This window comes from Chinchilla lanigera, unplaced genomic scaffold (genome assembly GCF_000276665.1).
Source record: "Chinchilla lanigera isolate Chin_1 unplaced genomic scaffold, ChiLan1.0 scaffold00011, whole genome shotgun sequence".
Lineage (NCBI taxonomy): Eukaryota > Metazoa > Chordata > Mammalia > Rodentia > Chinchillidae > Chinchilla > Chinchilla lanigera.
In genome coordinates, this window is record NW_004955412.1 from 4,393,632 (window position 1) to 4,415,715 (window position 22,084).

General features: G+C 43.4%; 1 protein-coding gene and 1 pseudogene across 1 annotated transcript in view; one reads left to right on the top strand and one right to left on the bottom strand.

Annotated features, from left to right (window-relative positions):
• The window catches only part of Arhgap42 (Rho GTPase activating protein 42), a gene marked incomplete at its 5' end in the record, with an annotated part of 234,285 nt that overhangs the window by 26,263 nt on the left and 185,938 nt on the right, over nt 1–22,084 (top strand).
• On the bottom strand, nt 6,351–9,393 carry LOC102006560 (annotated as a pseudogene).

Sequence of the window (22,084 nt, forward strand, 5' to 3'; positions counted from 1 at the left end):
TTGCTACCTCCTTTTCATTAGTAGATGAAATACTGTTTGTATTTATTTACACTGAGATTTTCCACATAACAATGTAGTGCCCAGGCAGAAATATGCAAATATTGTAAAGGTGAGACCTTTTCTTCTCCATAACTTCAGTTCCCCTGGGTGTTACTGAGAGGGACCGCATGTGAAATTTTGCCTTTCAGAATGCTGAAGTTTTTGCTGCTTTAAAATTTTTTGCCAGTGTTTTCTTTTCTTTTCTTTTTTATATGTTTTTATTTTTATATTAAAGAATATAGTACAAAAAAAGAACAATAGCAAAATACAAATAAAAGAACACAAGGACATTAAAAATGGTATGGGGTTTCAAACCAAATGATAAGGATTAACAGTGGCTGTTATATTAGATATTGGTGTCTTCAATGAAGTTGCTCAGATTACCAGGTGCAATAATAGAAGATTGATCAAATCATTAAAGGGGATAAGAACATAATAATTTAATAGAACATTAGAGACAATGCATAGACTAGACAGGACTGTAGGAATTCACCAGTGGTTGGTATGCTGTAAATTGTTGTCATCACACAAGTTGGTTAGATTACCAGATACAAGCATGCAAAATAGGTCAAAATATTAAAAAAAAAACAAAACTTTTAATCATTAACTGTTCCCCTCAACAAACTATCAGATACCAGCAGCACAGTTATGCCACCAATCCATATATATAGCCTTAGTACCTTCTTTTTCTTCTTTCCCTCATCCCAGTGTTTTCTTCCAAATGTGTTATGTATGCCCATGTATATGTACTGCTCATTTAGTGTAGATTCCAGTGGACATATAGAGATTTATATTTCCTTTTAAGCTATTATATGTGCATAATTTGTATCAAAGGATATAAGTAAGATCTCCTTTATAAAGTATAGCAGAATCCAAGTATGTAAATGAGTAGATGTCAGATCAAATAACTGAAAGCCAGTTGCTACTTCCGTTGTGAGATGAGTTAACGAAAGAAATGAGAAGTTACGTACAGTAGACAAATTGAGCAGCCATAGACCGCAAAGTAGGGGATGTCTTGTGCCAGCATATATCAGCGAGTAAAGATGTAGCAGGCGCCCTGAGCTCAGGAGACGAGCAGATCGCTTGGCAGGGGTTGGATAGGTACCAGATCTTGGGGTGCTGCATGCTCTTTCTGGAGGTTATTTCTAAATTTCTTTCTGTCCTGAGCAAAGAATTGGTCCCCACAAGTACAAAAGGTAACACAGTTTTATCAAAGGTAGGAAAAGAAGCAAACAGGCTCTGCAGAGCAAGTTTGAGCCAAGTAAAGGCAGGAAAAGAAGCGTGCCCTACAGGGTGAGGGTGGCCGCCATGCCCGAGAGAACGCAGCAGCAAAAGCCCAGTGTGCTCTGTCGTTTCAGTACCACCCGCTCCTCGGGATGGAGTCAGTCTGGGCCATGCTGTGGAAACCTGCTGGGGTTCTTGTGGGAAGTGCAGGGCTTTGGCAGCAGCTCTGTGCTTGTGTCCCGGGCTTCTGTAGTTAGCAGAGCACCACAGCCTCCATAGCAGCCTGGCCACGCCCTTGTCCCGTGTCTGGTGGAGAAGAAAGGCAGCAGAGACTGTCAGAAAAATGAGCTGCCCTAAGTCAGGGACACTCACCTCAGTATGCCACAGCTAAAATTGCAACCCAAAGTCCTAAAAGAAGACCAACTTCACTGTGTGATTTATTTTTTAAATTTTTATTTATTTATTTATTTTATCCCTTTGAGACAGGATCTCACTGTGCAATGCAGGCTGGCCTTGAGCTCACTTTGTAGCCCAAGATGGCCTCGAACTCACAGCGATCCTCCTGCCTCAGCCTCCCAAGTGCTGGGATTACAGGCATGCTCTCTGCTGTAATCCAGCTGCTCTGTGTATTTTAAACAGTTTATCCAATGAATGATTAATTAGTGTTGATTTAAGAGTTACTAGATTGTTTGCTGGCTAAGGAGTGACAATCAACGGTTCTAATGTTACTGCACTGCAGTGTACTCTGCTGAAGCTGAGCATGGTTGCATACACCTGTAATCCCAGCACCCCGGCACTACGGAATCTGAGGAGCAGGATCACTGCACGTTTGAGGCCAGCCTGGACCACATACATACTGATTTCAAGGCCAGCCTGAATTACAGAGACCCTGTCTCCAAAAAAAAAGAACTCTGCAGAAAAGGTGAAGTTAGAGAGTAATGAACAGACTTTCTGATTCTGCCCATTTGAGAGAGTACCCAAGTGGAATGATTAAAGCAAAGGAACTAGAATACAACCATTTTAAATGTGAACTCTGTTCTTTATTAAATGCGGAGATACTGATGGTGCTGTTGGGTGAGGAGGGTTGAGATGACAGAAGTAAGTCAGTGTTCGGCACACAGTAAATGCTCATTAAAGGTGGTCCTTATTCTGTAAAATCCTCACTATATGGCATATAAATGCTTTGGAGAAAAGGTAGCTTTTTGTATGCATTGTAGTGCCATGAGCTAGTAAGTGCTATGGTAGTTGCTGTTTTGTTTAGAACTATTATGTAATGCAAATAAAGAAAAATGACCAAAATTTATTTTACTCTTAAGGAAAATGGAATTCATTTGTAAAGGGAAATAATGTTGGGTGTGGTGGTACCTGCCTATGATCCCAGCACTCAGGAGGCTTAGGCAAGAGGATCATTGTGAGTTCAAGGCCAGCTTGGGCTGCATAGTGAGTTCAAGGCCAGCCTGAACTACAACACCCAAAACCCTATCTTTTGTTTTTGAGATAGGGTTTCACTGTGCAGTTCAGGCTGGTCTTGAACTCACTTTGTAGCCCCGGCTACCTTCAAACTCGCAGCAATCCTCCTGCCTCAGCTTCCCAAGTGCTGGGATTATAGGTGTGCACCACCATGCCTGGCCTTAAAACGCTGTTTTAAAGGAAATAGTGTTATTTGGGGAGCTGTATTTCCATATTTTTGATTTACATGGAACTGTACCGAAGTCATTATAGAATCTCACCAGGGAAGCCTTGTATAACTTCAGCTCCTTCAGCGGATGATTGAGCTGCTGCCTTTTGTGCTGCTGTGGGGATGCTTGGAAGGAGTTAGCTTTCTTAAGTGCTTGAACTCAGCTGGGTGAACTGTATGGTGCTTTTATTTGTGATGACATCTGTGCAGCTAGGCCTCACTTGACATCCATCTGACCTTGCTCAGTTTGAACTCGTGGCTCCAGGGAGGAGATAAGGTGACCCTGGGGTGGGGTTGCGGGCTGGAGCTGAGAACTGTGAGAATTCCTTTGTAGGGTACATTTGATTCTGCTCACTTGGGTATTCACAGGGATCGGTGAGAATGAGTTCCGGCCTGCTGTCATACGTTTAAAGAGTCTCAGATAAAGTGAATGAAGGCTGTGAGGAGATTGCTGTTTTATTCTGAAAACTTCATCTTCCTGATAGTTTGATTTGAAAAGTTTTTATTTGGCCAGGTTTGGAAGTTGCCGTTAGCATTTATGGGACATGTTGGTATGTGCTTGTAACTGCTAAAATATAACATTTGCTCACATGGCACAGTATGGTTCTGCTCCGAGTTCCTGGCACAGGGTCCTTGAAACCCTTGGAATTTCCTGAGTGACGGAGGTTTTGAGTGCATGTTTTGTTCTAATATTTGGTCTTTGACCCCAGTTGCTGCCCCAGAGCTCTTAATTCCTAATTTTTGGGGTGACAGGAGTCATGCACTGTGGAAATACTTTGGTAGGCTCCTGGATCGTTGCTGGCCACCAAAAAGACCGAGCTATGACTAGAATCTTGGAACGTCCATTTATACCCTTCACTCTCTAGGGACAGAAGAGGGCTGGAGATTCATAAGTGATGATACCTGTGTTTCAGAACCTCCATAAAATCCCCTGAACGCTGTAGTGTGCGGAGCTTAGCGGCGGTGAACACGTGCAGTGCTAGGAGGGCGCACACCCCGAGCCTGCAGGGCCAGTAGCTCCTGTGCTGCACACCGTACCGGACCTTTGCTGGTGTATCTGTTCCTCCGCTGCTCGTTCTGCCCTTCACTGTACGTACAGTAGCAGGTAAAGTGTCTTCTTGGGCCCTGTGAGTTACTGTAACACATAGCCGTACCTGAGGAAGGGGTTGTAGGAATCTGATTTAGGCCAGGCTGAAAGGGAGTACGGGTGACCTTGGGACACCCCGTCCCCCTTTTGCCGTTGGCAGCTGAAGTGCATGGCCTTCATGTCTGACTGATCCCTTAATCTGCGGATCTGTGTTAACTCCGGTGTCAGCGTGGAACTGAATCATAGCACACCCAACGGGGGGAGAAGTGCTTACGTGGGAAGTCTCTCACATTGGTTCATGTCAGTGTTGAGTGGGAAAGTACAGAAGAGAAAAACAGTTTGTATTTCTTATAGTCAGTTCGGTTGATGTATTTTGTTTGCGTCTGAGGAGGAGGACAGGGCTTGTTCTGAAGCCTGCTGAACTGAAGCTCCTTAATCATGCAGTTGGCTGTTGAAAAGGCCACACTTGCTTTTCCGCCCATAAAGTGGGTGCAGGGAGCTGTATGTGATGCCGGGGCCCAGAGAAGCTGAGTCTCATAAATGGGTTTTGCTCTTCTCCAGTTTAGCTCGGGGTTCACTGACTAGAAGGGTTTCCCTTGGGGAATAAAGATGCCTTGGAGAAGGGCAGTGGCACTGGTAGCACTTGGTGCCTCAAGTTTAGGGTTTGGGGACCGTCTGTTCTGCTCTCAGGTGCACTTGCTCTTTCTTTCCTCTCTGAGAAAGTAGTTGTGCACTGTGACGCTTACATATGCAGTTGTTGTTACTCTGTGTTTTTCTTTCTAAGCTCCCTAGGAGTAGAAAACTCTTTTTTGCACAAAGCGGTATGTATGACATTCATCTGATATTTGTCTAAATAAATGTTGAATAACTTAAGTTATATGAGCAGCTTTCTTTTTTCTTATCATTACTAACAGAGTCAAAAATAAAGGCTAGCCTTATTTAGGCCAAGCTTATCAAAACTAGGGACCTGCATGCTTTTGCTTTTCATGTTATTTACTTTTCATGCTATGATAGCTAAAGAACGCCATTGTTTCCTTTTGCATGACATGACGCACTCACTGAGTAGGTACAGTATAAACCTTGCACCTTGACATTCAGTATATTATTAAGTGTAATAATTACCAATGCTTATATTCGTAATACACATGCAATTCATATGGAAGAATCTGCTCGTCAAAAGTTGAAAATTAACCCCAACTGCCCAGGAAGTAGCATCAGGAGTCCACAGATGGGAGCATACGAGATTAAAAAGCTCATGCACAGCAGAGGAGACACAACAGAGTGACCAGACAAGCTACGGAAGGGAAACAAATTGCCAGCGACTACTCAGACGGAGGACTAATACCTAGAATGCATAAATAACTGAAAAAAATTAGACCTCCCCCAAAACAGATTATAGGACATTGTTGGACGGGATAGGTAGACCTTGTGGTCATATCAGGCAGCAAGAACATCTCAAGCCCACAGGTCAAGAGGCTGCAGCTGTGGAGTGCTGTGCCCCTGAATGCACAGTATCTCCAGCCTATTCACGGAAGGGCCGGGAGCTGCTTCTCTTCTCCCAGGGAGACACTTGCTGTAAGCATCAATTTTATCAATGGAAAAATTATCTCTCATCCTTTCTGTGCTACTTAGCCAACCCTAAAATCTTGAGAGATACTTCATGTACTAATTATCTAACATCATAATGTTGATTCAGTTAGGGCACATGTTAATTAGCCAACTTCAAAATATTGAGTTAGATTAACTCAATGAAGTATTACAGCGTAAATCACTGCAAATCCAGTGTAACTCTTAGGATGTAAAGTTTAGGACTTAGCATACACTTTCAACATATGTAAACCAAATTTAAAAGCCATGGCTAAATGCTTTGATTCAGTAGTTTAAATGTTGGATTCAAAGTAAGGTGCAAGCTCTAGCTGGGTGACTTAATAATGTTCAAGCCTTAGTTTCTTTATCAATGCACTGAGGATAAAAGTACTCCACTCATGGTTGTCATGAGGGTAAGATAAGAGTACTTTAAAAGCTCTTGGAAAAATGCTCAGCACATAGTAAAGTATCAATAAATATTTTTAATAAATATTAAAATTTCACAAAGATTTTTTTGTGTTTTTCTACACTGTAGGGTTAAGAGGAGAAAAAAGACAGTTTAATTCTAAGTGCACACATGCATTATGAAAGGGTTGCTGAGCGGAATAACAAAAAATGACATTAAGAAGGAAATTCTTTAAGAAACCAAGCTAGGGGCTGGGGATTTAGCTCAATGGCAAAGCGCCTGCCTGGCAAGTGCAAGGTCACGAGTTCGGTTCCTGGTACCAGAGAAAAACCAGAAAAAAAAAAGAAAAAGAAACCAAGCTATATTTATATATATCAAATGTACTCACAAATTAGACACATACAGTGGCTTATAAGCAAAGATTATAGGATTATTCTTTAAATAAACAGTTATCATTAGATTATAGGGTTTAATGCCATCTGGAATGCTTTATTTATTTTCTCATGGAGGATTAATTTAATTTTAAAAACAAATACAAGCTATCAAACCACCCTTCTCAACTTGACAGCCTACCTGAGGCACACGTGTCAGGTGAAAACATGTACCTTTACAGCTTGGTGGTCCCAAGTTAAAACAATTTAAAACCAACAAAAACTATTTCACAGAAAGGAAAGGAATAGTATGAAAACAGCTCAAGAAATAAACTAGCAAGCAAAACTATATGGGGAAAGAGGAACATGTAGCTTTGACTTAACTGAAGAAACCAAGAGAGACTGGTGTACATAGGAAGAAAGTCAGGTGTGATTTAGAGTATTCGCTTTTCCCCTACTTCCTGAAGAAAAATGACGTCCTGCAGTACTTACACTGCATGGCTCAGACACCTAACCTTACTTGGCTCTACTCCTGACTCACTCTAACCTTTACTGAAACAAGTCTGAAAAATTTGGGGGTCTATCTTAAGAAGAAAGATAATATTCCCTTTTTTGTAGCTACTTTAGAACTGGGTTTGTTACTAAAAACTCCTAAAGAAAATTTAAATACAAGTCTGTGGCTCTGCTGAATCTAGTACCCGGTTAATATTTAGAAAATACCCCCTTTTTGGGCTAATAGTGTTACTGGTGGTACCTGTAATAGAAGGATAGCTGAACAAAGACTCCGTCTCAAAACCAGTGTTAAATCAGTCTCGAGTGAGAGGAAAAGGCGGAGTCTGAAATCTCAAGTGCAGACATATCTAGTGTCTTTCTCCCTCTGGATCCATGCCCCCTTCAGGGTCTTCATCATAAATGTTCTCTGACCTCTGCCATGCTCGCATGATACTGTCTTCTGATACTTACGTATCACCCAAGGTTCACCGTGATCCCATGAAGAATCAGATATCGTGATGGTGTGACTGCCATGAATAAACAACTCAGGTGGGCCATCTTCTCCATCTTCTGGAGATTGCTCTTCTCCAGTTTTACTTAAATCCCAGACGTTGTGTCTGCGATAAGAAGCCAGAATAGTCTCATTGTGAGGTGACCACTGAACCTGGACTGTCTCATCCTCATGTGATTCAAAGGAATGCAACTTAAGTTTCAGATTTCTCAGATCCCACAAAGCAACAGCCTTGTCAGCTGGTCCTGTGGCAAGAATGAGTTCATCGTAAGGACTGAGAGGCAGCTCCCTTCCGCAGGGTGAGCATCAGTGGAGTGGCTTGGCTTGGAAGTGTTGGTGGATTGAGTATCCAGATCATAAGTTTCTGGTCATCCACACCTGGCCCAAACAGAGATTCACGGAGCAGATGACGGGAAACACCTACTACTGCTGTGTGCCCTGTAACGATGGCTTTTGTATCGCCCGCTTTTCCTTCCTTTGGAACAGCACTGATGCCCCATAGGCAGATGGTGTGGGCATCGGAAGCCCTAAGTAAGCACCCACTAAGGTTAGGGTTTCAGGAAAGCCATAGCTGCCTTCTGCTGTCCATGGAGTGCGAGTCTGGGTTGCACTCTCCAGAGGGGTCTGGTTTAGAAGGACGCTCTGTATTGTCAGGAACAAGACTCTCACTGGATGGCGTCCTTGTTGCAGTGATGCAAGGGTTCTGGGGCATATAGCGGGTCTGGTTTACTTCTTCATGGTCGGTCTTGATTTCTGTTTCAGTTTTCCCACTAGCAGCGTGAAAACCTCCAAACTCTCCTTTCTTCCTGCCGTTCTGTGACGCATCAAAGTGGGCGTCGTCTCGGAGCCGCACGCTGGCTCTTACACGGTGGCTCTGCTCATCCAGCGTGCGTCCCCAGGACAAGTCAGTGAATGCTGACGTGCTTCCCTCTGGTCTGGTTGCAGCTGGAGGCCACTGTGCTGTTAGGCTGGGCCACTCCAGAGCATGGGTCGTCACCGAGTCATAAATGGTGTGTTCGTCTTCCGTATCGTGTCCTCCTCGTTGGCCACACTTTTTCCCACCGCATGCGCAAAGGCTTCCCTGTCAGCCTCGGCAGCAGGAGAGCCGGGAGGACCCTGGGCCGGGCAGTGCAGGAGGCCTGGGAGGCTGCCTGGGGTGCTTTATTCCGTGTCTGATTTTTACTGTCTGTTGCCAGTAAGAGGAAGGTGGAAAGGAGAGCCGTCGGTTTTGGTTTTAAAATAACAGAGCAGCATCCATTCAAAGATCTTGAGAGATGTGGGAGTAATCAATCAATCAATCAATCAATCCTTATCTGTCATCTGTCTGGCACTAGCTTTGAAACATATCAAATTCCATCAGTTTGTAGCTCTGTTGTACAAGTCCAAGGAACGTTTTGTGGGTATTAACTGGTTTGTGCAGTTACATTTTCGTTCAAAAGGATAATGAACGAAAACAGAATTATAAGAAGACTCTTCATTTGTCAATATTAAAATCATCTCTGAGGCCAATTTCGTGGATAGTGAATTCACAGCAGTGGGGCCTCAATTATTCTGATAGTTGACCCTTCATCCTCAACGAAGGTCTGTTCTAGAAAACAGTAGTATTTCTTACAGTCTGTCCAGTTTGAGAAGCGTTTTGACCACAATGGGATGGTCAAAGTTCTGCAGAATTCTGAGTTCTACAGAATTCTGGGTTCTACGGAATTCTGAGTTCTACAGAATTCTGAGTTCTACAGAATTTTGTTACTGTCCTATGGACAAATTATAGGTGCAGCTTGTTCATAGGATAAAATTGGTCCCTAACAGCAACAGCTAACTATTTCACTGATGCACAAAGTCTGTTTGCAGTACTGCTGCTCTTGCTTCGTGAGGGATGGTGTTCAAGTAAAGCACACACGCTGGCCCTGTCTCACAGCCTCTTTTGCCTTCTCTCCTGAGGGGGATGGTGTGTAGCGAAGGAAGTGTTCTGAAGCCCTCTTTACGAAAGAGGTAGACCATAGCGCATGTAATTAGTTGGTCTCAATGAAAGGTAGTGTGTTTCATAGCCATCCTGCTACTGCTGTGGTCCGTGGAGCAGCAGCACTGGCATCACCTGTAGCTTCCATTTACAGTACCGAGCTCCTCAGGGTCTGCTGTGAGCAGTATTTCTTAGGTGGCCCAGATGTACCTTAACATTTGACAAGCACCTGCCAGTGTGTCACACCTGTAGCCTAGAGACCTCTTGCCCTCTTTTAAAATAAATTAGAATAATAAATTTCAGAAGGAAGTTTTGTCACTTAAATGCATTAACTATATTATATATTTCATATGTGGCTCAAGACAGTGTAGCCCAGGCAAGCGAAAAGGCTGGACATCTGTGATAACTGTTCATGAGAGAGCTTGGTCACGGCAGGTGTGCAGTGCAGCCTGGTAAATGATTCTGCACGGATCTGTGCAGCACTTGCTTTTTCTCCCACACAGGAGTTTCTACCATACCGTTTTCCCGAGAGAGCTTACTTTCTTTGGGTATTGCACAAAAACAGCAGTAACAGCGACAAAACCCCCAGATCTTGCAGGGAATCCATGTGGTGAAGGCAGATCACTAAAAACCTCTACACCTTTAACTACAACATCAAGCAAACAACAGAGTTCAACTCCATTAGCATCTGTACCTAGGGTCTGTTGATCTCTTGCAGCCTTCAGCTCTGGGGCTCTTTTTTTCCTTAAAAAACCCCATGTCCCCACGGTGTTTACTTAGTTGTTTTGTTTTTAATGTAAACAGAATCTGTATGTGCAGCTCTATGCTGTGCAAAGTGTAGCGAATATTGAATGTGCCGCATCAGCCACTTCTTACACTAAAGGAAAACTCTTCTGTAGGATTTCCGGTGTTTTTCTTCAAGTCTTCATATGTTGCCAAAACTTTTTCTTTCCTTTTTTAAGTGTGAAAATGTTTGGTCCTGATGGCTTCAAAATGTCATTATGTGGAGGGGGAAAAAGATCACACTTGAACCAGTGTGACTTCTTGCTATCCTCTGTCTGCTAATCATGAATGACTAAATTCCCATTACAGGGACAGACACTGTTGCAGAGCAGACTGAAGTGTTCCAGTTTTCTAGTTGAAATTTTCAGGTTTCTAAAAGTGAGACTGATGAGTGACACCTTTCATTTCGTATCTGAGTTCATCACCTTAGAGAAACTATAAGATTACACTGCTAACAGGTGCAAAAATGAAATGGAAATGCACATTTAGGCCAGTGTGAAGCAGCTTGGAGAAAGTGCCGTGTGCTGAGGACTTCCAGGAGCCTGAGTCTGCTCAGCTTGGCCGCTGTTCGTGAGGCGCCTGCAGGTTCTCATCCTCATGGTGGACGTGGAAGCAGATCTGACACAACAGTTTCTCATTTCCATCTTGTTTTGATTTTCTCCTATGAATATTTTTCTGATTATTTTCACTTCATGTCTTGGGGGTTTAATACTAAGCCCGTACCAGGCCTGCTGAGTTCCTCCCACTCTGGCTTTATTTTCTCTTGATGAGTGAAATTCCCCCTTTTGTTTTTGGGCCTCTTTTTTAAGAGGGTTGTTTAAACTCTGGAAAAAGAAATGCCCAAAGTGACTCCAGTAGCAAAGTTACCGTATGTCATATTCTTTATCCTTACTTATTTGGGGAGCAGCTTACATGCTTTCCAGCCTTTCCGGGGCTTTTAGATGTGAGACGTGAGAGAACTGGGTAAAGGTCAGGGACAGCACAATATTTTACTTGTACTACAGTGCTTAAGTATTTGGTACACTATTGGAATGGCTGTCTTTGTTTACACAGGTACTGTGGTATGGGAAAGTCACGCGTGCAGTGTTCAGGAGGCAAGAGTAAGAGGAAAAGATCATTTTGTGAGCTGGGACATATTTTTGTAAAAACTCATGACCCAGCTGTTTCTGCTGGGAACCACCTAAAGCGCGGCAGCGGGAGGTGACATAATGCTGGGAGACCTAGGTTGGCGGTCTGCCTCTCTCTCTCTCTCTCTTTCTCTCTCTCTCTGTCTCTCCCTCTCTCTCTCTCGCTCTCTCTCCCCCTCTCTGTCTCTGTCTCCCCCTCCGCATTCTGTGGAATTGAGCAAGCACTATGTTAGAGAATTGGGTGAGATGTCTCACAACCTCTTAGGCAGCATGTGAGCTTTTTTTTTCTTTCACTCTTCTATGTCTCCCTTTTTCACAGTAGCCTCTGCATCATTTCCTTTCCGTGGATCCATGCTGGGGCTTCCCAGTAAGGGCTTCTGGATGGCTCTGGTAAGAGGAGAACTTGGTGGAAATCCCCTTCAGCAGCATTCTTGAAAAAAGTCTGAGTTGAGAAATCTTGGGGCTCTGGGAACATGAAAAAAGCCTCGCAGACAAGCCGTGGCGCTGTCAGTCCTGTCTTAGCCGGTGTGACAGATGAGCCTGGGCTGGAGAGCTGTGTGGCAGCCCTAGAGGGTGTGTGACACCCCCTACCCCGTGCTGCATGGCCTTTTCCAGCAGTCTTGTCTCCGTCTAGGGTCTTTGTAGGAAACAGGATGATTTTAAATGCGTAAACCTGGAGGACACAGTTTAACTTCTTCAAGAGTATCTTGCTGCTTTGTTGTTACAGTACACTAAGCAGTTTGTCATTGTTCAGTTAAAAATGCTATTTCCAGACTACATAGACAACAATGTGTTCTATCAGGAGAGAAAAGGAAAAAAGGACAAGAAAAGCATGATAAGCATTATTTTGGTTTGTCCTCTACCTTTGACCAAGCATTTACACAAAACTTCCCCACTACAGGAAGCAAGGGGACAGGGGAACAAGCTGAGCAGTCCTTGGGACGAGCACTCAAGCCCTCAGCCAGCTGCGCAGGACAGCCGAGCCAGTCCACTCAGTGAATCAGCAGCTTGGGAAAAGAATGGAGACAGCTTTCTGGCTACGTAAGAACGCCCTGGCCCCACACTGTGCAGCCAGTGAAGCAGAATCGCTGGGGCTGGATTAGGTGTTACATCTGTCCCAGGTCACACTGGGAGTGTCGCCCAGGGCTCCGCGTGCTGAAGACCTGGCTGGCAGACGTTGCGGTGCTGTGGAGCGAGGTGGGACCTGTAGGGTGAGGGGCCTTAAGAAGGAGGGTAGGCCGTTGAGGGCATGCCCTTGGATACTGCGACCGCAGACTCTGTCTGCCTTGGCTCCCGGGAGGTGGGCATCCCTCCTTCACCACCAGTTCTTGCCCTCGTGAAGTGTGCACCTCAGCCTGAAAGATTGACACCTCTGACACTCATTCATTGCTCGTACTTAAGCCTCTTCCTTACAAAAGAGATAACATAGCCGTTTCTTCTCAATGCATTGTGAACTTTTCATAAGTGAGAAAGAAATACCAGGATCACTTCAAATAGTCTGCGGATACTAGGCCGTTGCTGGACGTCAGGCTTTATTTTCCCAGCCTAAGTGATGATTAGCTATTTTGATGTGACGGGAGAGAGCAAGGACAGTCAGTGTGCGAAGTGATTCTTCTTCCCGTGGTTAGAGACTGCGGCCCAGAGCTACTGTTCTACCCTGTGTGGCTTTCAGGTGTGGACTCGGTTATATTTATAGTCCTTCAGAGATCGCTGTTTGCACAGGCTGTCTCTCCAACCTTGATGCAATTACGCAGAGTGTGAGAGTGGGGAGAGGCATTTCGTTAGTGTAGAGCGGACATTCAAGTATGGGCAGGGTTGAAGTTCCCTGGAAATCCAGGACAGGCTTTCCAGTTAGGAGCTGGTGTTTTAGAGCTGCAGTCAGTTTGGAACCTTGCTCAGCACTCTGGTTAGTGAGGTAAACACTTTTTCTTTCTTTATTTTTTTTATTTTAAAAATGAAAATACAATGAAGACAAAATCAAAACAACACAAAAACAGGGAAAATGATACATGACCTCAAAGCAAAATGATAGAAATTTACAGTGGTCGCTGCATTACGTACTGTTGTCTTCAACAAAGTTGCTCTGTCCACCAGACATAAGAATGTAAGATCGATCAAACAATCAAAGAGTAGCAAGTAATAAAAAAATAAACAACACTGGAAATAATGCACAGCTTCACCATACAAGATGGTAGGAGTTCGGCAGTGGTTCTTATACTGCATATTGTTTTCAGATCAGTCATTCTGGTTACCAAATTCAAGCTTACAAAATTGGTCAAGAGAAAAGAAAATTTTAAGCATTGACTGTTCCTCTCAATAAACCATAGACATCATCAGTACACCTATCCCAGCTCTCCTGGTATGTGCTCAGGTAAAAAGAGAAGACATAGATAAAAAGGGGAAGACTTAAGTCTGAGTCTGACAACCGAGGACCATCTGTATTCTGGGCTCACAGGGGCGGCTTGTAAAGGATCTGACCTTAGTTTAAAAACTAAGACGGACGTGACTCAGTAATTCTGGTGCGTGTTTTTTCTTCTCATTTTACATGTCAGTGCTGTCACTAATCATTGCTAGCTTACTTATTTTTAAGGAAAAGTTAAGATTTTTATTAGTGAGCGTAATGTTTTTGAAGTGTTTCACAATTTATGTCCCTAAATATAAAGTGAGAATGTATAAGGGAACTGCCGTTATTACCACTAACTGCTGAAGGTGAAGAGTAGAAATGTTGTATCAGACAAAGTGAGTGAGTGGGACTCTGTTTATTGTTACATTTCATGTTTAAATACTTTGTTTTCTTTTGAAGAAAAAGCAGGGAAGCGCTGTTCCTGGGGCAGTCCATGCCGAGGTCAGCGCTCTACGACTTTGTCCGACTGTTTAGTTTAGTGACATTCGAGCAGAAGCCGTCCGGAGGCCACTCCCTTCGGTAAACCCATAGCTGTACAGAAAGCATGTACTTAAGAATTTAAGAAAAAAAGCTGTTTTTTCATACTTGTTTTCTGAAAAAAGCTCTTCTTAAGACCAGATTTATTTGGGAATCTTTTTGAAAACGACTGTATATAGTGTTCCAGAACTCCAGGATTAAGACAAAGAAACACATGGTAGAAATACATAGGTTTAACAAAGGCTTTTTTATAATTTGAATCACTCTAGATCTTTTTTAAAAAATGAGATATCTATATTGCTTGTATAATTTCAGGTATATTAACTAGTTATCTTTAGATTATAAATTTACCAGTGATTAAAAAATAAGGGATTCTTGATTTTTGGTAAATAAAATGTTCCTTGGCCGGGCGTGGTGGCACATGCCTATAATCCCAGCGCTCAAGAGACTGAGGCAGGAGGATTGCTATGAATTTAAGGCCAGCCTGGGCTTCGTAGTGAGCTCAAGGCCAGCCTGAACTAAACAGCAAGACCTTGTCTCAAGAGAAATTTTTTTTTAAAAAACTGCTCCTTTTTTTTATTGTGTTCAGGACCCATTATTAAGCAATTTTTTAAAATATGAAAAACTTGTATTCTGAATTTGAAATCCTGAGAAATATATTTTCATGAATGAGAAAAATAACTTTAGATTGCATATTTCTCTGAAAAGCATAGTTATCTTAAATTGTCTTTTTCTGACTAATTGAGTTTCACTTGTGCGGTTCATTTTGATAAAAATATTATAATTTGATTTATTAAAGCAACAGGAACTAATTGTTTTGACAATGAAATACGCTGTCTTTTAAACCATTTTAAAGTTTTTTAAGACAAAAAAAGTATGTAAGTAAGGCACAATCTGTATGTGTGCTTTGATTCCCGTCCGCCTTGCTCTGAGAAGCCCCTCATTTGCAGTTCCGTTTTGTAAACAAGCGTTGCTTATGGCTTGTGTGGAAAGAAGGCTGTCAGGAAGTAGGGTGAGCAGAACTTCTTTCCCATGACCCTCACTCTCATGCCGTTCCAAGGGCTCCCTACTTAGAAATGCCTGATAACCGCACTCATTCCTGACATACCCCACCCCCAGCGCACAACTGCCCCGTGCCATCTGACCCACATCCAGCTGCAGCCTTTGCAAACACCAGTGCTGAGGCTTTTACCTATCATACTGCGTGTCTGGGAAAATACTGGGATGTGTGTGTGTTGAAATACTATTTTTTTAAAGAAATTCAGTTACTTGTTGTCAGCCTGAAATGTTAAGTTTATTAATGGGATTTAAAAAAAAATTTTTTTTTATTTAGAGTCAGTAATGCTTTGTGTGTGAACTCATTCTTTGTGGATGGTTTCTGGAACTTTTCCTACTGGTGATGAACTCTGAAATATGAAAGCATTTTACATTCTGTTGTTTCCTGACTTGGATGAATATAAAAGTTTCAAGCAGACCCTGTTATGCTGGCCTCTACCCATTGCTGCCTGACCCCTCCCTATTTGTCCTCATTTTTTATTTATTTTTATTTTTCTGTTTTGCAGTATTGGGAATTGAATCCAGATCCTTTACATTGAACTACACCCCAGCCCTACTGTATTTTTTACTTTGAGACAGTGTCACTAATTTGTCCAGGCTGGGCTCGAACTTGTGATCATCCTGCTTTAGTGTCCCAGAGCATGAGGATTACAGGCATGCACCACCATCCCAGGCTCTCCCACCAATTCCTGTGTGATATACTTCATTTTCTTCTTTTTGGATAGAAGAGGAGGGAATGTATTTTCTGAGTAAACCCTGAGGCACTGAATTTATTTCTCCAGTCTTCCACACAAAAGTGTACACTGGCATTTTTCTTTTGTAGATGGAAAACTGAAACTCTGCAGAAGTTCTGTACTTAAGGTAGTTATTGACTTACTAGTTGGTTGTGGAAATGGGATTTAAACCTATCTGATACCAAAGAACTATTCTTTGCTGTTTGAGGGCAATACTCTTGAAACCTTGAACATTGTCCAGGAGCTCTGTGTTCGAGGGGAAGAGAAGAGAGGTGGGGACAAAGAATGCCTAGAGGCCGATGTGGAGTGGTGCCCGGAAGTGAAGGAGACTGACGTCAGGAAGGGTAAGATGTGGGTGGTGGGGGTGGAGGAGGCTCAGTGCTCTCGGGAGCTACTCCTTCTGCAACTTGCTGTTGTGCAGTGCCGAACTCTGCTGCCCTGGGGAAGATTCAGCCATTGTTAGTCTGATGTAGTCGATGACGCTTTGTAACTTTACTTACTGGATTATTTAAAAAACAACAAAACATACACACACACACACACACACACATACACACAGAGTCATGCACTATGTTACCAATGTTTCAGGCAGCGAGAGACTGCATAGGTGGCACTGGTCCCTTAGCACTTAGGTTTGTGTATGTTCAGTGATGTTTATGCACTGACGACGTTGCTTATCGGTGCGTATCTCTGAACGTATCCCTGCCATAAGTGACACATGTCTTTCTGTGTAAGAGGAAACAGAGAAGGTGCCTGTAAAGGGTGATACTTGTGCTTATGCTTTGTTTCTCCTGTCTTGAGACAATTTGACAGGGTTGTGTATGAAGTATAGTTATTCCTGGAGGGAGGCCATGTGGGTCCATCCCAGTCCATTGGTAAGCAGACAGGTTTATTTGATGAACTTTCAAAGCAGTGTTCGCAGAGAAAAGGAGGAGGGGATCTTGTGGCTCTGAGGCTGGTGCCTCCCGAGAAGCCACGGTCTGAAAGGCGTGAAGTTGACCCTGTGAGTGTTCAGCAAGCGCGGGACAAGGGGAGCGCGGCAGCGGAGTGCTTCCTGCGGGGCTGTGTGTGCTGATACTGACCTTTGCACAGTCCTCGACTTCTCCCTGTGGCCACAGTCCTAGAGTGAAGAGCCCCAAGGACCCGGCTTCCCAGTCCTCTGTGGTACTAGGAATCTAAATTGTGGGCACAATAGTGTGACAGGTTGAGAACACCTGTTTCGGAGGTAACCGCTTGTAAAGCTGACTTCTCTGGGCAAGACTTTTTATTCCCATGGTTACCATCGTGAAAGTAGAGATTAATTTTGGTGGAATAAAGTAACCTAGTATGAGAAGTATTTATTTTAATCTGGAATCGTGGTTTTGTCCTCAGCTAATGCCAAGAGCAAGCATCGCCTCCCTCTGTCGCAGCGACACTGAGTGTGGCTCGGCCCGCCCGAGTGTAGAAGGGAAGCTGGAAGGTTCTTCTCGCAACCAGAGACTCTCAGACATTCTAAATTGGTTTTGTGGGTTTTTCGGTAAATAAACTTTAGCGGAAATCTTATCGATCTCTTCGGAAATAAAGAGGCAAGGCAGACCGTGTAAACAAAAGTCTAACTGCATTTCTGTCCTTTCCTCTCCCTCAGCTAGTTCTTGCTCACGCTTCTAATCATCTCTCCGCTTCTTCTTCAGTGTGGGTCAGAGTCTATCATCACACTTAGTCCTGCTGGTGAAATAGCTTGTTTATGCCCCCGCAAGCCATGAACCCTGGGATGATAGACAAGGCCACATTTTTCTGTGTAACCAGTTACGCTCTTGTGTTGCAGTGTTCACTGACTGTCATTGTTGAACTGGCTTCAGGGTCTTCATTTCCTCTCCAGCTTCAGAAGGGGGAGCGAGGTGACCCCGAGGCAGAAGTAGCATGAAGGCTCCTGACTGTTGCTCACATTTGATTGTCCTGCAGGAACGCAGTGCAGGGCCCGTGAGTGCGGGTGTCTGAGTGGCCTGGGTTTCAGGTGTGGGTCCTGGTAGGTGGCAGTAGTCTATTTCCTTTGAGGTTCCCTTGGAATTGAAGAGTTTTCTGATTGAAGGCCACAGACCCTACGAATTGCAAAGCTGACCTGGCTGAACTACCAAGTGCTTGCTGCACGCTGGGCACTGCTGGTGATGGCCTCTTTGAAAGGCCTGCAGTGCGTCGTCTGTGGTTCGTCTCCTTCGGCCCAGGGAAGATCTCACCAGAGTTTCCATGTAAGGCCACAGAGGAAATTAATAGCAGCAGAACTGGGAGTACAAGTAATGGCTTCTTGACTTTCTGTTCAGTTTTGTGTTAATAATAATCCAAAATATAAGTATTTTTCGTGCTTTTATAAAGGGCAGTTATGTTAAATGAGTATTTGTTATGTTAAATGAGTATTTGAACTCAAGAAATAACTGGGACAGTGTCCTTTAGAATTACTTACACCCACAGGATAAAATCGATACAAATACAATTTAGACTGACTCGTGTGGGTGATAGTTCAAGTCATCTTTCTTGCTATGCTAGTAAATGTCCATTTAATCATGATTTAATCTTTAAGTATTAATGCAGATTTTTACAGGTCGTTTAAAACGTGAATTCCACTAGGTGGTGGAGGAACCGGAAAGTAGTTTTGTTCAGGTTGGAGTTGAAACAGTGATCTTGAAATCCTGTGTGTTCAGGATGCTTAGCCGGGTGTGGTGGTGCACGCCTATAATCCCTGCACTCTGGGGGACTCAGGCAGGAGGACACAAATTCCAGCCCAGCCTGGGCAACTTAGCGACTTACTGAGACACGATCTTAAAATAAAAATCCTAAAAGAGGGCTGGAGGTGTAGCAGTGCGAAGGCCCTGCACTCATTCATCAGCACTGAAAACAAAAGTCTTTAGTGGAGAGATAAGAGCTAAGGTACATACCTTTTGTGTAACGGGTGCTGACTTTAGGGTTCTCAGGAACCATCTGGCACTTTGAGAACTTTGCACTCTGGCCACTCCTCGCGAGCTCCTTTTTCCCTGTCTGAGTTCTGTTCCATACGTACAGGAAGTGAACTCTGGCAAATCTTAATTTTAGTCTTTGATGACGTGATCCAGATTAGCTTCAAGGAAAATCGCTTTACTTTGGAATGCATAGCTGGAAAACATTTCTTTTCAGGTGTACATATAAAAGGAAGAATGTTATTATTTCTGTTTATGATAATTTAGTTTTAATACAGCACTTCGCAGGCGTTCCTATAAAGTTACTTCTAAAGGGGGAGCAGAGGAAACACATCCCATTCTATACCACCCCTTTCCTATTAGACTAAACATTGTATAATTGTGTTCTTCCCATCACAAGCCAAAATTCTTTAAAAAGTGAATTCTTTGCTTTGTAATATCTCCTGATTTGTTTTTGTATAAAAGTTCTAGAGCTGTACATAGCTTGTATTAATAAGGCCACTATTGGAGGAGCTGCCTGGGATGCAGTTGGTCTCATTCATGTCCTTATGCAAAATTGCACACCATTCGACAGTGATCAAAATAAACTAATACTTATGTTTTCATAGAACCTGTGTTCAAATTGAGGGAGCCCATGACACATTACTGAATAAACTGTGTGGATCAGGTGGTGATAAATAAACTCAGAAATGGATCAGGGGAGCCTCCAACCCCGGGTGAGCGCAGACCCCAGGCTGGGTGCCTCTGGGGAAGGTTGCTGGGGAAACCCTTACTGAGAAGGAGAGGCAGACCTAAAGAGCAGAGGAGGGAAGCTCTGTCTTCATCATTCACGGTACTGGTTTCTTCTTAACTTGAGAGGAAAAGCATTTCCTTTGGAGTTAATTCTCACTTAACACTTTTTAACTAGCCAGTTAGTTACTCCTGTCGTTCATCGTCCAGTGCCTCTGGTGAGTCTAGAGAAGCCTTCTCAGTGAAGTGGTTTGACGGGCTGATGAACTTCCTTCTCAGCTCCGCACCTCAGGGCTGGAGGAAGTACTGTCTGTAGTCTCTTTGATCCTGAAAATTCATTCCCTGCTCTTGTCTAGTAGTCTCGGAGCCAGCTGATGTTCCAGATGCATTCGCTTCTCACTTCGGAGCATCCACAGGACGCGCCCGGGGTCTTGTAGACTGAGAGAGTAGAAACTGGTAGGAGGGAAGTTAAACGTACCTTTTTGACAGATTACAGAAGACTTCTGGACTAAAATTATAATGAAGTGAGTGGCCTACTTTGTTATACTTTTGATCTCTTTATCACAAGGGTATTTTCATAAATAGCTCATTAATTTGTAGTTGTTTTTATAGAATTTATTACAGTTGGAACGGATGCAGTTTTAAAACTTACCCTTGTTTAAGGAAATGGTTTCTTCACTGATAGTGAAAGTTCATAGCACAAAAATTTGTTCGTGGGGTAAAGATACTTAGGAATAAAATCTCTCAAGATCGTTTTATTTATCCATTCATCCATCCATCCATCCTGGTACCCGGAAATAAACCCAGGCCTTTGCACTAAGCTACATCCTAGCCCTTTTTTACTTTGAGATTGAACCTTGCTGTGTCACTAAGTTGCCAGGCTGGGCCCACACTTGCAGTCCTGTCGCAGCCTTCAAGAGCACTGGAATGACAGGCTTGTGCCACCACGCCTGGCATCAAGCTCTATTAATTACCATGCAGATTACATATCAAATTTACTATGCATTCTTTGCTAAAAACAAACAGAAACTCAAGAATTTTATGTTTTTTCTTCTTGATGTTCTGAGACAGCTGTGTAGTCCTGGCTGGCCTTGAACTCACCGTGTACTCCAGGATGGCCTCATTCTTGCGGTGATCCTCCTCGCTTCCCTTCCCAAGTACTGGACTCACAGGCGAGCACCACCACAGCCGGCCAAACCCCAGGGTTTCTGTTGGGTTAGTACAGTACGTCTCTGCGTCTTTGGTTCTGGAAGTTGTGATTAAAGAAACGCTCCAGTGAACTTCACAGAGATAATAATTTAAATGTTAGCTGGGTGTGATGGAGCATGATTATAATCCCAACACTTGGGAGGCTGAGGCAGGTGGATCACAATGAGTTTGAAGCCAGCCTGGGCTACATAGTTAATTCAAGACCAGCCTGAAGTACTTAGTGAGACCCTATCTCAAACAAATACTAGATATAATATCACTAGTCTAATATGCATTATAACCTGCTTTTGTAATGAAGTTGTTGAGTTAATTAGCTGAAGACACTGCACCACCCTTGCCACAGACCTGGTGGCGACTAGCGCTCAAACTCCTTCATTTCCCTCGAAGGTCCTCGCCCCTGAGACACGATGGGCTGCTCCCCGCACCGCCGAGCATCCGCATTGAATGTGTTATGGAGAACTTCCTGTGTTTGAAGTTACAGCCGGAAATCATGTGGGAAAAACTAATGGTCTACACAATTTCATCTCTCCGTTGTTTGTCACTTTCTCATGGGTTTCAACATGAAAATGCAGCAGAGACTAATACCTGACTAGCTTGCCCATGGCCTAGTGTGCTTTTGCTGAACTATTGCCCACAATTCCATGCTCCAGCACTTCTAGGGCTCTTGTTTGCGAATAGAAGCTTGTAGGAGCCGCTTGCAGTGCTTGTCTTTTTTAGACCTGGGGCTTTTGCCTGATACAAACCCGAAGGATTGGGAGTTGTCGGACCTTGTCTGTCCCGAGGGAATGAGAAGCTAAGCTAGTGAGAATGGGTTTCTTCCCATTCTAATGGTTAAGAGATACCAGAGACCTGTTTCCAAGCAGGCTTTTCACAGTGTTAGGATTTTTTTTAGTACTCAAAGAAAATGGCAGTTAAGGTAGTGCACAATATGCTGTTTGTCATACTAGATCTTCAGCCCTTTGGGGTTGGGTTGATGGTAGTGCTTTCCTTTTATTGACAGTGTCAGGCGCTCCCTGTGACGCCGTCCTTCAATACAGCGCTCCGAGTGTAAACCGTAAAGCCACACCATGATCCACTGAGTCTCAGTTGCATAGTTTTTGTACTTTAACGGAGGATTCTTAAAATTCAGCATCTTAGAATGCACGAACTGCAGTAGCTAAATGTTATAGCACAGAAGGTTTCTGGTTGTTCAGGAACCACTTCAGAGGTTCTGAAGTCAGCCAAAAATGTAAGAGGAGCTGAAAGTCACATACATATATCTTCAGTAAATTTTTAAATTTAATGGT